Genomic DNA, 12,210 nt, shown 5'->3' with positions numbered 1-12,210 from the left:
CGGTAGGGTGGTTCGACAGGATAACGGCAAGCTATCTATGGAGACGCGAGATCTGATTAAGAAACGCCAAACCTTGAAGGCGTCTAAGCCTACAGACAGAATATAACAACCCGAGTTACCGAAGTTAATAAATAAACTCGATGGGTAGCCGAAATAACGATGTTTGATATGGAGAGAGTCGAGCGTGCTCTAAAGGAAAGACGTATCCTAAAAGCGGCGTAGAGGAAACTAGGCTTAGGTAAAAACCAGATGTATGCGTTAAAAGACAAGCAGGGCAACCTCATTCGCAAAATGAATATTATAGTTAAGTAGCCGAAGAGTTCTACACTAATGTATACTGTAGCCAAAATAATCAGAACGCAAATGAGAGAGGGAATAGTGGGACGCCCGGCCACTAACGAAAGAGGAAGTAGAAAAAGCCTTAAGAGCAATAGCAAGAGGAAACGCTGCTGGTTAGGACTAGGTAACAGGAGATCTGTTGAAGGATGGAAAGGAGGTTGTGCTAGAAAAACTAGGCACCCTACACATGCAATGCCTTATGACCTGGACCATACCAGAAGCTTGGAACAGCGCTAACAATATCTGAATTCATAAGAAAGGACACGCCAACTACTTCAAAAATTACACGCCGATCAGCTTACTGTCCGTTGGCTAAAAGGTATTTAGTATGGCAATCGCTAATAGACTAAGGCCACCTTCTACTTCAATCAACCAAATGATCAGGCAGGCTTTCGTAAAGGTTATTCCATATTAGACTATATTCAGACAATCTATGAGCTGATAGAGAAATACGCAGATTATAATCAAACCCTTTATATATCCTTCATTGATTACGAGAAAGCATTTGACTCTTTGGAAACCTCAGCAGTCATGCAGGCATAGCGTAATCAAGGTGTAGAAGAGCCTTATTTGAAAATACAGGAAGATACCTCTAGCAACAGCACAGCTACCATCATTATCATCATCATCAACATGACTACACCCACTGCAGGGCAAATGCCTCTCCTATGTCTGTCCTATTAACCCCGTCCTTTGCCAGCTGCGCCCACGCTATGCCTGCAAACTTCCCAATCTGATCCGCCCACCTAACCTTCTGCCGCCCTTTACAGCTACGATAGTTCTCCATAAAGTTAGCAATAAAATTTAATGGAAGGGCGTCAGGTAGGCATACCCCATCACGCCAATGCTATTGACCGCCTGTTTAGAGGAGGCATTTTGAGGCCTAAACTTGTAACAGTCGCAGATAAGAGTTTATGGAGAATACCAAAATAATGTTCGATTCGTTGCTGACATTGCCTTGTTGAGTCACTCAGGAGATTTACTGCAAAAGCTCGGTCAATTGGTTAGGTACGCAGAGCTCAACGTTCGGTAAAAATTTAACATGTAGAAAATCAAAGTATTCTTCAACAGTCTAGCAAGAAAATAGCAGTCCACCATATAGAATTGAGGTGCTGGAAAAGGAAAGGGAATACCTCTACTTAACAAATGTAGTGACCGCTGGTCCGGATTTTGAGAGGGAAACAGCTCGAAGAATAAGAATGGGGTGGAGCGCATATGGCAGGTTCTCTGACGTTACGAATGGCAATTTAACACTATCCCTCAAGATAAAAGTATGCAACAGCCGTATCTTAGGGGTACTTACCTACGGCGCAGAAATACGGAGGCTAGCAAAATGGGTTAAGCTTATGTTAAAGAAACGCAGCAAGCCATGGATTGAAGAATAATAGGTGTAACATTAAGAGACCAGAAGCGGGCATAGTGGGTGAGGGAACAAGCGTGGGTTAATGACATCCTAGTCGAAATCAAGTGGTTGAAATGGGCTTGACCCGGGCATGTAACTCGAAGGAAAGATAACCGCTGGTCCTTATGTTCAACGGAGTGGATTACAGGAGAAGGCAAGCGTAGTGGGGAGCGGAAGAAAGTTAGGAGGCGGATCAGATTAGGAAGTTTACAGGCATACGATGCGCACAGCTGCATAGGACCGCGTTAATTGGAGAGAATTGGGACAGGCTTTTGCCCTGCAGTGGGCATAGTCAGGCTGATGATGACGGTTATCAGTGTCGTTTAGCAGGTGCGCTTTGTTCTGTGCAGACCTGCCTAGACAGCTCCGCGTGTCAAATAGCAGCGGAGGCAGAAAAAACGCGGCGTGTGGCTAACTTACGGTAAAATCGCCGCAAGTGGCTGTGGCGACCTCTATATAGCTAAATAAGAAGTGCGGATGGCAGTACAGGTTTTGCTTAAATGGCAAGCAGCAATGGCACATGAGGATGCGCAGGTCGAGCGCACTGTAGTTCTGTGGAATCTCAGCTGGTAATCTAATCAAGTGTACTTATAGTTTCTCGATTTCATCTACATCTTTGCAATACGCGCTTTATTTCTGATGGCCGAAATAAACAAATGAGACAAATAGGATGCATTATCTATTCATCTCAGCTCAATGAAACAATAAAGCAGTTTTGCTCGTTTCTCCAAACGATAAGTTGCACGCTTTGATATCAATGCTGACAATTCTAAGGAATGTCTTTTCAAATAAAAAAATTTTTGTGACAGTGGTTTATTTCATGTCGCCGAGGACGACCGAAGCAGCGGTGGAGCAGTGGTGGTCCGCCATAGGTCAGCCTGAGCAGGGTCTCACTCGGATCGATGGCAGTGCGGCTGGGCTGATCACTATCTTCGTCAGAATGGCCGCGGGTAGAAAAGGAGCCATCCTGGCGTCTTATTATGCCGACAATACAACCGGGTCGTAGTAAAGCTCGAGGCGTTCAACATGCAGAGCCTGGCGTCCATTGCGGCGGATATCGGCAGACAGCGTGAGTTGTTCATTGAAGTAGTTAACTGTGGACGTGCGCTCCAGGACGAGGTAGGGACCTTATATATTTCCAACCAATTTCTTGGAGAGCCCAGGAGTACTGGAGGGTATCCAGAGCGACACCAGTGAGCCGGGTGGCAAGGCAGGTACAAGCTGATCTTCGTCATAGCCGTTTTTCGGCAACCCCGAGTGTCTACCATGAGCGAGCTGGCGATCTGGCGGCAATTTTCAATGTGCTGGGCAGCTTTAGAGACAGCTCTACACTAAGATGTGCCAGGGCGGCAGAGGAGAACTATCTAGTTGGCAGCAGATGGATGCCGGCCACAAAGCAAAAAGAAAACGGAGAGAACCCTCAGGTTGATTGTGCAGCAGATCTTATAGGCATATGTTATATACGGTAGAACGAGGTCCCAGTTTGAGTGGTTGGCAGCGACGTCCATGGTCATCATATCACAAAGGGGGCGATTAGGTTAGGTCATTTGTGGACGGTAGGCGGTACAGGTCCGATTACTTATACTGCGTTCGGCGAGCAGAGCTTCAACAAAGTCAGACGAGAAGAGGCGTCGTGTGCGAGTGAGGAGTTCACGAGGAGCACCGTGGCCAAGAATGAGACGGCGTAGTATTAACGACGACAAATCAGGAGCGGTAGCAGCCGGGAGCGCCGCGGTCTCAGCATGCCTGGTCAGGTGATCAATGGCAACAGTGACACAGCGGTTTCCAACAGCAGTGTATGGCAGACAGCCGTATAAATTGATTCCAACGCAGTCGAAGTAGCGAGGCGGGCATGGTAGTGGCTGCAACTCGCCAAAGGTGCGATGAAGTTGTTTCTTAGTGCAGTGGCAGGTTGGGCACGAGCGGACGTACTTGAGGATGAAGTTGTACATGCCAGTAGTACTGCACATGGACGCGAGTGTAAGTTTTCAATACTCCGGCGAGATCGCATTGCGGGTCATCGTGGAAACAGGTGTAGATTTGGGAGCGTAGATGTCGTGCAATGACGACAAGCCATTTGGCACCATCAGGGTTATAGTTTCGCCGACAAAGGAGGTTATAGCAAATGGCAAAATGTGAAGCATGGCGGCGAAGGGCGCGGGATGCTGGAACCCTATATGTATCTGATCGAAAGTCGAGTAGAGAGGCAAACAATTGATCTTTACTCTGGTCTGAATGCATGTCTTGCCACTGATGATGAGCGGAGCCACTGTGGCTTCGCGGCAGGAGAGGCTGGCAATCTCGGCTGGTAGCGGGGAGCGGAAGAAGGCATCTGCGCCCTGATGCTTGAGGCCCGACCGGTACATGACGCGCATGATATATTCTTGTAGGCGGAGAGCCCATCGAGCAAGTCGTTCGCGGCGATCTGTTACGGAAGAATGCTAACAAAGGGCATGGCCTCATCACATCCCACATCAGACGGACATAGAGGTAAGGGCGAAACTTGCTCAGGGCCTATACGATGACCAAGCACTCTTTTCCACGGAGTAGGTGGACTCGGCTTTAGTCAATATGCGACTGGCGCAGGCAACTACATATACTTCAATTCAATATTTGCGCTGAATGAGCACTGTAGCGAGTCCCATACCATTGAAGTCTGTGTGTACTTGAGTTTGTGCTTTCGGGACAAAGAGGCGTAGATAGCTTTTGCCGCGAGGAGATTGCGTAAGATGTACGCATCGTCGCAAGCAGGCCACGAACCCTTGTAATCCACGATGTTGCCGAGGAGCTGAGTTTTAAGTGCAACAGTCGGAGCAAAGTTCCGTATAACACGCCGGAAATAGGACCGGAGGTCTAGGAAGCTGCGCAGTTTCTTGAAGTACATAGTTTTTGGAAAAGCAGTCACGACCCAAAGTTTGGCGGCAACGAGACAGAGAGCTTCCTTTGACACAACGTGGCCTATGATGGTAAATTCGCGAGCACTAAAGCGACGCACAAATTTTAAGTTTAGCTGCAGGCAGGCATACGTAAGACAGGTCAAGACGTGCTGGAGACTCAAGGGATGAGTCTCTAAGTCGGGGAAAAACAAAAGTCTCCTCTGAATCTTCTCGCTGTCATTTCATCTTCAATTCGGTCTCCCGGTCTAACCTCGCTCACTCTAGAAACCGCTTTTTTTCTTTTCTTTCGGGAATCAAGGAATCAGTGAAATGGTAGCGCAATTACATTAAAAACACTACATGCGGTGTTTAAAATTTATAAAATGTTGTCAGCAGAAGCCTGCATTTCTTCACAACAGATATAACTGATCTTTTTTGAAGACCCCTTTTACCTATTGCCTGCTATCCCTCTGAACATGGGTTGCATTGAAACAACAGCAGCAAGTGCCATGAAACATTAGGATCATCACCTATGGCGTAATCATCAGGGACAAATCTTGACTTTGAGAGCATTTCCAACTATACTATGATGAAACTCCTTTGTGGAGAGGTTTAAACTTTTGACAACACGCAAATTTCTCGTTGTTCTTCAGACCACCTATCACAAGGTATATTTATAGCGTTGTCATAGATTTCAATACATATTTTAATATTTACTGGCCTTGGTGAAAATATTCACCGCCGTGGGTTGAATCCTTAAACAGGCGACTTCTTCAAAATAGGTGCGAAAAGTAATAAGGTTGGGACTATGGTACATGGCACTTCACTGGCGGTTAAACGTTGACAGAAGGTTAAATTTAACCGGAAAGAGAAAAAAATGCCTGACACTACAGCCTAAGCATATGTTCGAATAAAATATTTTCATGTCTTATTTAAAAGATGTCCGCATTATTTCTGGAGATGATATTTTCTGGCGGTAACGTCAAGCACGCACTAATAAATATAAACCATATAAAAATGTAAAACAAAACAGCTTTTTCTGTGAGGATTATCCTACAGAGAAGGGAAGAAAGATGTATCTACGATAGTGAGCGAACTTTTTGCAGTGATCGCACTGCTTGGGCCCAGGGTATCAATAGTTCTCGATTCAAACATGGAATGAACCATGTCGTAGATCAGACTAACATATTTGCTCTCTAAGGGCCGCTCAAATAAACGAGCAACGACTAGTAACGCTTGGCGATGCCTAAAATGTGCTGCTGAAGGTCGTGAAAAAAGGGAGACTCCCGCGAAGTAAATTTGACTGACCGAATAAGGATTCCCTTTGACGGGAAGAATAACAAATATGTCAAGGTAAAAAAAAAAGACTAAAATTTATTATCCACACTTAATGTGTAAAAAATGAGCATGGTTTAGCTGTCGTTGAACCATCAATGACGCTATAGCGATAGCTACAGCTAGCCGAGTGGAACTCGCTCAGTCGAATTGCAAAGTCAGTCCTTTGCCGCACCGTTTCGCTGGGCGTTCCTTCTTCATCTTCGTCCCTGGATATCGATTCACACTCTTCGCCCCCCCCCCCCCCCACTTGGTTTTGCCGGCGCGTCGCCGGCAGCTGCACCGCACCACGTGACCAAACACGTGACCAGCCAAGGCGCTCCCACGGTGGCCACGGCGTCGCCACTCTGAAGGCTCAAAATGCTAGCGTAATGTAGCTATCACTACAAAACCAAAACTGACTTTGTCTTAATGAGAAAAATTACTAAGCCTTGTCAAAAGAAGCTACAAAAGTGAATAGGCAGCGTTCAGGGCTTGCGTAAAGCTTGCAATGCAAGACGCAGTTACAATGGGATGCAGTTACAATTGAAAGTCACAGATTATGTCTTTCGATATATCTCTGTAACTTTCACAAGGATCGCACTGTAAAGCGGTGAACTCATTTATTACCGTAAATATTGTTCCTGTTATTACAATTTTCTTGCTTTTTCGCGATAGGCATACAGGCGCCATCTTGGTCAGTGGTTCTTGCAGGCAAAATTCGTTTTTTTTTTCTCTCTCTTATATTTCACCCAATTAACTGGTGGCAGTTATCGCGGTCGTAACGTGTGTAAAAAGTTAACTGCTCATTGTTGCTTCATTGTTTTGGAGCGAAAGCGCTACTTCACGACCAAAGCTCAAAAGCCGCTTCATTTCTGAAGCGTTCACATTGAACTTGAATAACTAAATAAATATTGCCGCGATTGGGATTCGAACCATCGGTGGCGCGAATAGAAAAGCCTCGCTGGCCACTAATATCGTCGCCAGCAGTGCCGACGACCCACCAAACAAACCATGAGCCAGTCATGTTAAACACATGCTTCGCAAGTCTACTCAGTGTACCTACGTTAATAATCTTCAATTTGATTTTCTCTTCAGGCCCAAAGCACAGAAGTTTTGCTCTGAAGAGATAAAAAAAAGGAGCAATTCGGCTTTGTGACATTTCTGATTAAAACGTTGCAGGAGCCTGTTCGAAACTGGAGCAGTGAAAAAGTGTCGAAGAGTACATGAGGATTACAGATGGCACCACACATTCGCCCCGAGACGCTAGGCTTAGCACGAGAAAAGAGAACGCTCAATCGACAGTGTACTATTTGTGTGCCCTAGCTCCAGCTATCAAAGAAAAATCGTGAGTAATGTCATTGTGCGTATGAATGCGGTTGCATTAGATCTAGCTATTTCCAAGGAACGTTGTTGACTGGGTTATGCTCCAGGAAGTACACTAAACGGGTTCTTTTCTGGTGAAAATGCAAGGTTGCTAAGTAACTTGACATTTCTTGTCCACTCATGTGCAAATCTTATCGGTGCCGTCGGTGTCGTTCAAGAAGATTTCGCCTCTTGCCGCACTCCTTAGCGGCACTCCAAGGAATCCCTGCTGTCATACCGAAATGAAGTGTCCGTGTACCGGCGTTAAGGGCACCGACGATAACAGCGGCAAGGTCGAGAACGTAGCGGTATCAGTTTACCGGGTACTGTCGGGAGCTTCTCATGCGTTCCTAACAAGCGCCGGTGCTCAACATTTCCGACAGTCTGCTATATCTTGCCGACCAGGTCAGCGACGAAGACTGTGTTGTCAGTCATTCCGTGGGACAGACCAGGGCAAGTATTGAAGCTCTAGCTGTCCGAGGCAGTGGCACCTACTGACCGAAGGATTGGGTAAAGTATCTTTGTGTTTTATCCCTTAGCACCCGCTTTGTTATAACGCCGGGAGCAATGGCTCGGTACCACCGATGCATTGCTGCTGCGAATCACGTCCCTAGCGTCCAAGATGAGGCAAATATTGGGCAAGCCTTTATTGTACACAGCCGGGTACCTACATTTCGTATGCTGTGGAGCTAACCATGATTTTGATTCGCCGTAACATCAAAAATTTCGCTCATAAAAGCTGCTCTGGTGCTCTCTTTACAAGGGAAAGGAAGATATTTGCAAACCAAAGACGATGTTGGTGAGGCGGAATGTCACGCCGTTTGAAAGCACTTCCGTGTTTCTAAATACGTTTTCTTTACTGACCACAGCATTAACCTTTCCTTCTTCTTACGAAGGTGTAGAGATACGTGGTTTTCGTTATACAACTATCTAGTGCGTAAGGCTTGCGCCAGTTTTAAGTTGTGAGCCTTTCTTGGCTCATGAGTGACGTGTGAGGAAGGTGTAGACGTAAGTTAGTGGACGGAAGTTGCTAGCACGAACTGTCAATCAAAAGTTCTATGGTAATAAAATATAAAATAAAAGTTGACCAAGCAACAGTTATTATGCAACGAATATGTATTTAATTAAAATACCAGGAGCTGAAAAATTAAAATTAATATTAATAAAAAAAAGAAATGAAGAATTAAAAAAGAAAATTAAATCCAACAAAACATAAAGAAAAGAACAAAGAAAACAAAAATAAAGAAAATAAAAAAAGCACAAATGAAGGGAGAACGGGAGGCCAAGGAAAGGCTAGCGCATTTCCGCTCATAAGCACACAAGTGCAATCCTGTAATTTTTTCTAGCTTGCTTATCACACGCGTGCGCAACTTCAGCACAGCAATATTGACTTCTCAGGAAACGATTGTTTATGCACATTTTTGTTTACGTGTTTAGTAGAGGTCTATTACGTTTAATACATATTGGAACGCGAAGCGGAGGTGACGCTTGCTTGGCATGATTGTCATCCGAAGTTGTGAACAGGTGGCACATCTGACTCACCTAGGATGCGATTTTTGCAGCCGAAGGAATTGTGTTACAGTAGCTACAATTGCACTAGTCGCAACGTGCAAATATGCCACAACGCTCTCACCCCGTGCTACATTGTGATCAGCGCAAGTGACTAAACTGCGTAAAAAACAATTGATGGAACATTCCTGGTTCTTAACCTCATTTATTCTTATTAAAGACCGCTAGGTTAGAAAACAAACGTGAAACAACCCAAGCTTCTTTGATAAAATGCTCAGCAGGAGCCGAGCTTTCCTCAGATTATAATTCTCATAAACATGCACAACATGTTTAAAGCAGTGCTGAACGTGATGTTGCACAAGCATACGGTAAACATCGGCGCAATTTGTAAATACCCTTAAGTTTTCAAACTTACAGTCTCGGACAATACCATTATTGGGACAAGATTCATTCAAGGGCAAGGCGGGAATTTAATTATTGGCTGCCATATTTCTTTACATTTATGCGCGAACGAAGAAAGCGAGGAGCAAACAAAGCTAACAAAACCAAATATTCCGCTCCTAGAGAGTTGCGGAAACTTTCGTTCTTCCGGCGAGGAACCCGGTGCCGAGTGCCACATGGCATTGATGATTTCAAAGCAGTGCAGGACGCCATTTTCAAGCACTGTGTCTTTGTTTTAAGGTATACAGCTATCATCCGTGGTAGTGCATAACAAAAATAGCTTATTCTTTTGCAATTAATGGCTGCAGGACTGAAACATAGCAAGCGGAATGTGCGGAGAGCCTGACAGCTACGCAAGCACATTCTATGGGTATATTGCCTGGTAGCGCCGATACCTAGCACACGTGATGAAGGCGATGCTGCTGCTGCTACTGCTGCTGTTGTTGATAGGAATAAAGAAGGGAAAGTGCACGGGCCTGCCTACTGGCTCAAGCCGAGCCACGCTGGCTGCCGCGTGCATTGTACAAGAATTCACATGCGAATTTATGTCCCATGCCTGCAGTGTGAAAAAAGAAATTGCATAGAAAGAGTTTAAAGATGTGTTTGTTAGTGTAAACTGACATAGCTCACACGTGGTAGTGTCAAACTGATAGTCAGTTTAATCATTTTATTATACCAAGAAGATCTTTGATGTAATAGGTAACTGTGCAATGCGTACGCAGTTACCAAATTCTGTTCTCTCAAGAGCACGGGTAAGTGATGGCTTATTTTTGTGTTAGAACGAAGAGCAGTTAGCTTATATTTAAAAAACGTTCCATCCTCTTGACTTCAAGAATGTTTCCAGAAAACAACAAATCCGTATGATAACATTCTCAGTATCGTTTGTCGTGCGCTCGCTCACAACTTTTGATGTTGCGAAGGCCCGAAGCGAAAATATTTTAAAACCTTCTAAAAATATCAATGTCGGGAGAAGGATCAAGATATATTCGTCTTTATTCGCGGCTCAATTTATTTTTTAAAACACATCTGCAATCCTGTATTTTACTTAACGCAGCGCCTGTCTTTTAGCCTCTTCAGGTGGGAGTTTGGTTTTTGAGGGCGATGGGTATTCATCAACTGATAATGTTATTAAGATGTTTTTGTGAACTGAGCGTTTTGGGAGATCTCTCATGGCTTCTAACACGCTGATGAGGAAGCAAGATATTTCATATTGCATTTCTAGAATTGTCCAGCGACCTCTTTGAATGCCTGATGTGTCACCAACCTCAACTGCTCTGGCTTGTCTTGATGGAAGGCTAAAAGTCACCGATGGAGATTTTGCGTTTACTCCATTCAGAATATTTGTGAAATTAGCTCCCTTGAGAAGACAGCAGATAACAAAGAACAATATCGAGAAGACTTAGTAATATCCGCACCCTGTTAACGACTCGCTGGTAAAGGAGTCGATTTCTTCACAAAATGATGTATTAGTTTTTTTTTTAGTTCCTTATCAAAAAGCAAATCTTTCACCCGTAAAAGCAATTAATTTTGTATTCAACAGTATATAATTTATCTGCAATTAATCTCAAAGAGGAAGAAAAGCTATGGCAGTTCCGTGTGTCCCTGAATAGGCGAAGCTTTCGTCCCTGAGAGGTATATAGCTTTGAGTGCATGCAAGATTGCAATCGGTGATTTTTGAGCAGTTCTAGTTCAGTATTTTTTTGGCGAAGACTTAGGCACGTTTATTAGACGTGACACGCATACATGCGCTTTAGGTTGGCGCTGTTCTGTAAGGTAAGTATGGATAAGGCTGCGAGTTAAGGCAACCCAATACCCGTGTAGTGGAAAAGTTCACTTATATTAGTGTAGTGTACTCTCTTGTCTATTACACACGTGAGTTGTTGGGTGCTTCTTACAAAATCATGACTGTCGCTTCATTGTGCTGTGGAGGGTAACCTTTCTTAACTGTACCGAAGAACGGTGTACTGTCGTGGGTTTTTTTTTTCCATGCGACGGGAATTAATCCTCGAGAAGAAGCTAAAGATTGTCTGGAGCATTTCAGCAAAGGTTCTGAAGCAACAGCTGGGTAAGGTGATCGAAAAAAGTATTTTTAGCCGTTTAAGCTTTTAACGAAACCTCTCAAAAGAATCACTTTCTTCTGAAACTGCTAGGCGATTTCTCACCTAAGGTGTGTTTCAAGTTGCGGCAACTGTCGAGATCGTAGTGCCATTTTGTAGAAGCATGCGGTACACTTTCTCACATTGCAAATATATTTGTTGTACGGTCCTGTATTTTATGCGTGCCTACATTCTTCTTCGTGCTTCTTCTTTTAATAATGGAATGTTTCAGGAATGAATGAATCTGAAGTCAGTAAGCATCCAACAGCTTCTACAGCCTGCCGCGGCTCGTGAGCCTAGGCGTTAGTCCGCAGAGCTGAACGTAGCCTGGAAGAACATCGGCCTCGGCGGCCGCAATTATCGTCGCGTTATGTTCAGAAACGCTCGGTGGCTCCGCGATGTGAGAGTCGTTAACGAACCATAGTTTGTAGTCTCTTTGTATTAGACTATTAGATGCTCAGTATTAAGACGTTGTTAATTTGCGAATTCGCTCACTGACTTCGGTTCGTTGAAGCAATCGACTCGGGAAAAAAAAGGGAAGGTTTTATAAAGAGACAATTTAACTGGCGCTGAGGTAGCAGTGATGCGCTACTCTGCGTTGAGAAGAGATTTTTGGGAAGAACAATATTGCTGGAGGTTTAGCATGGCTAAGCGCGAAATATTATGCGAAAGCAGTCTTTGAGACGCGGAAAGCACCGTCACGTACCTGAAAGCGTGGTTGCGATATCCATTGACTCAGGAATCCAGTTATGCCCCTTTCTTTTCTCTAAAGACAACAGATTCTTCAACATGGTAAACTAGAACGCGAATTGCGCTAGTGCCGTATTTCTGCCAAAATGATGTCGACGTAAACACTAACCACGCACAT

General features: G+C 44.5%; 1 protein-coding gene across 2 annotated transcripts in view; it reads left to right on the top strand.

Moving 5' to 3' along the window:
* The first annotated feature begins 2,565 nt into the window (after window positions 1–2,565).
* LOC144105645 (acetylcholinesterase-like) overlaps window positions 2,566–12,210 on the top strand; it is a 28,169-nt gene continuing 18,524 nt past the window's right edge. The window contains exons 1-2 of one of the 2 annotated variants that reach the window (XM_077638758.1): window positions 2,566–2,659; window positions 4,132–4,231. The gene's annotated coding sequence lies outside the window, so the exon portion shown is untranslated. Of the gene's footprint in view, window positions 2,660–4,131; window positions 4,232–7,611; window positions 7,807–12,210 lie in introns of those variants that run through there. The other variant, XM_077638757.1, reaches the window with a different exon arrangement.

The sequence above is a fragment of the Amblyomma americanum genome, chromosome 9 (genome assembly GCF_052857255.1).
Source record: "Amblyomma americanum isolate KBUSLIRL-KWMA chromosome 9, ASM5285725v1, whole genome shotgun sequence".
In the NCBI taxonomy this organism is placed as follows: Eukaryota; Metazoa; Arthropoda; class Arachnida; order Ixodida; family Ixodidae; genus Amblyomma; species Amblyomma americanum.
Note: the sequence above shows the minus strand (reverse complement) of the source record. Positions and strands in the feature narration are given on the sequence as shown.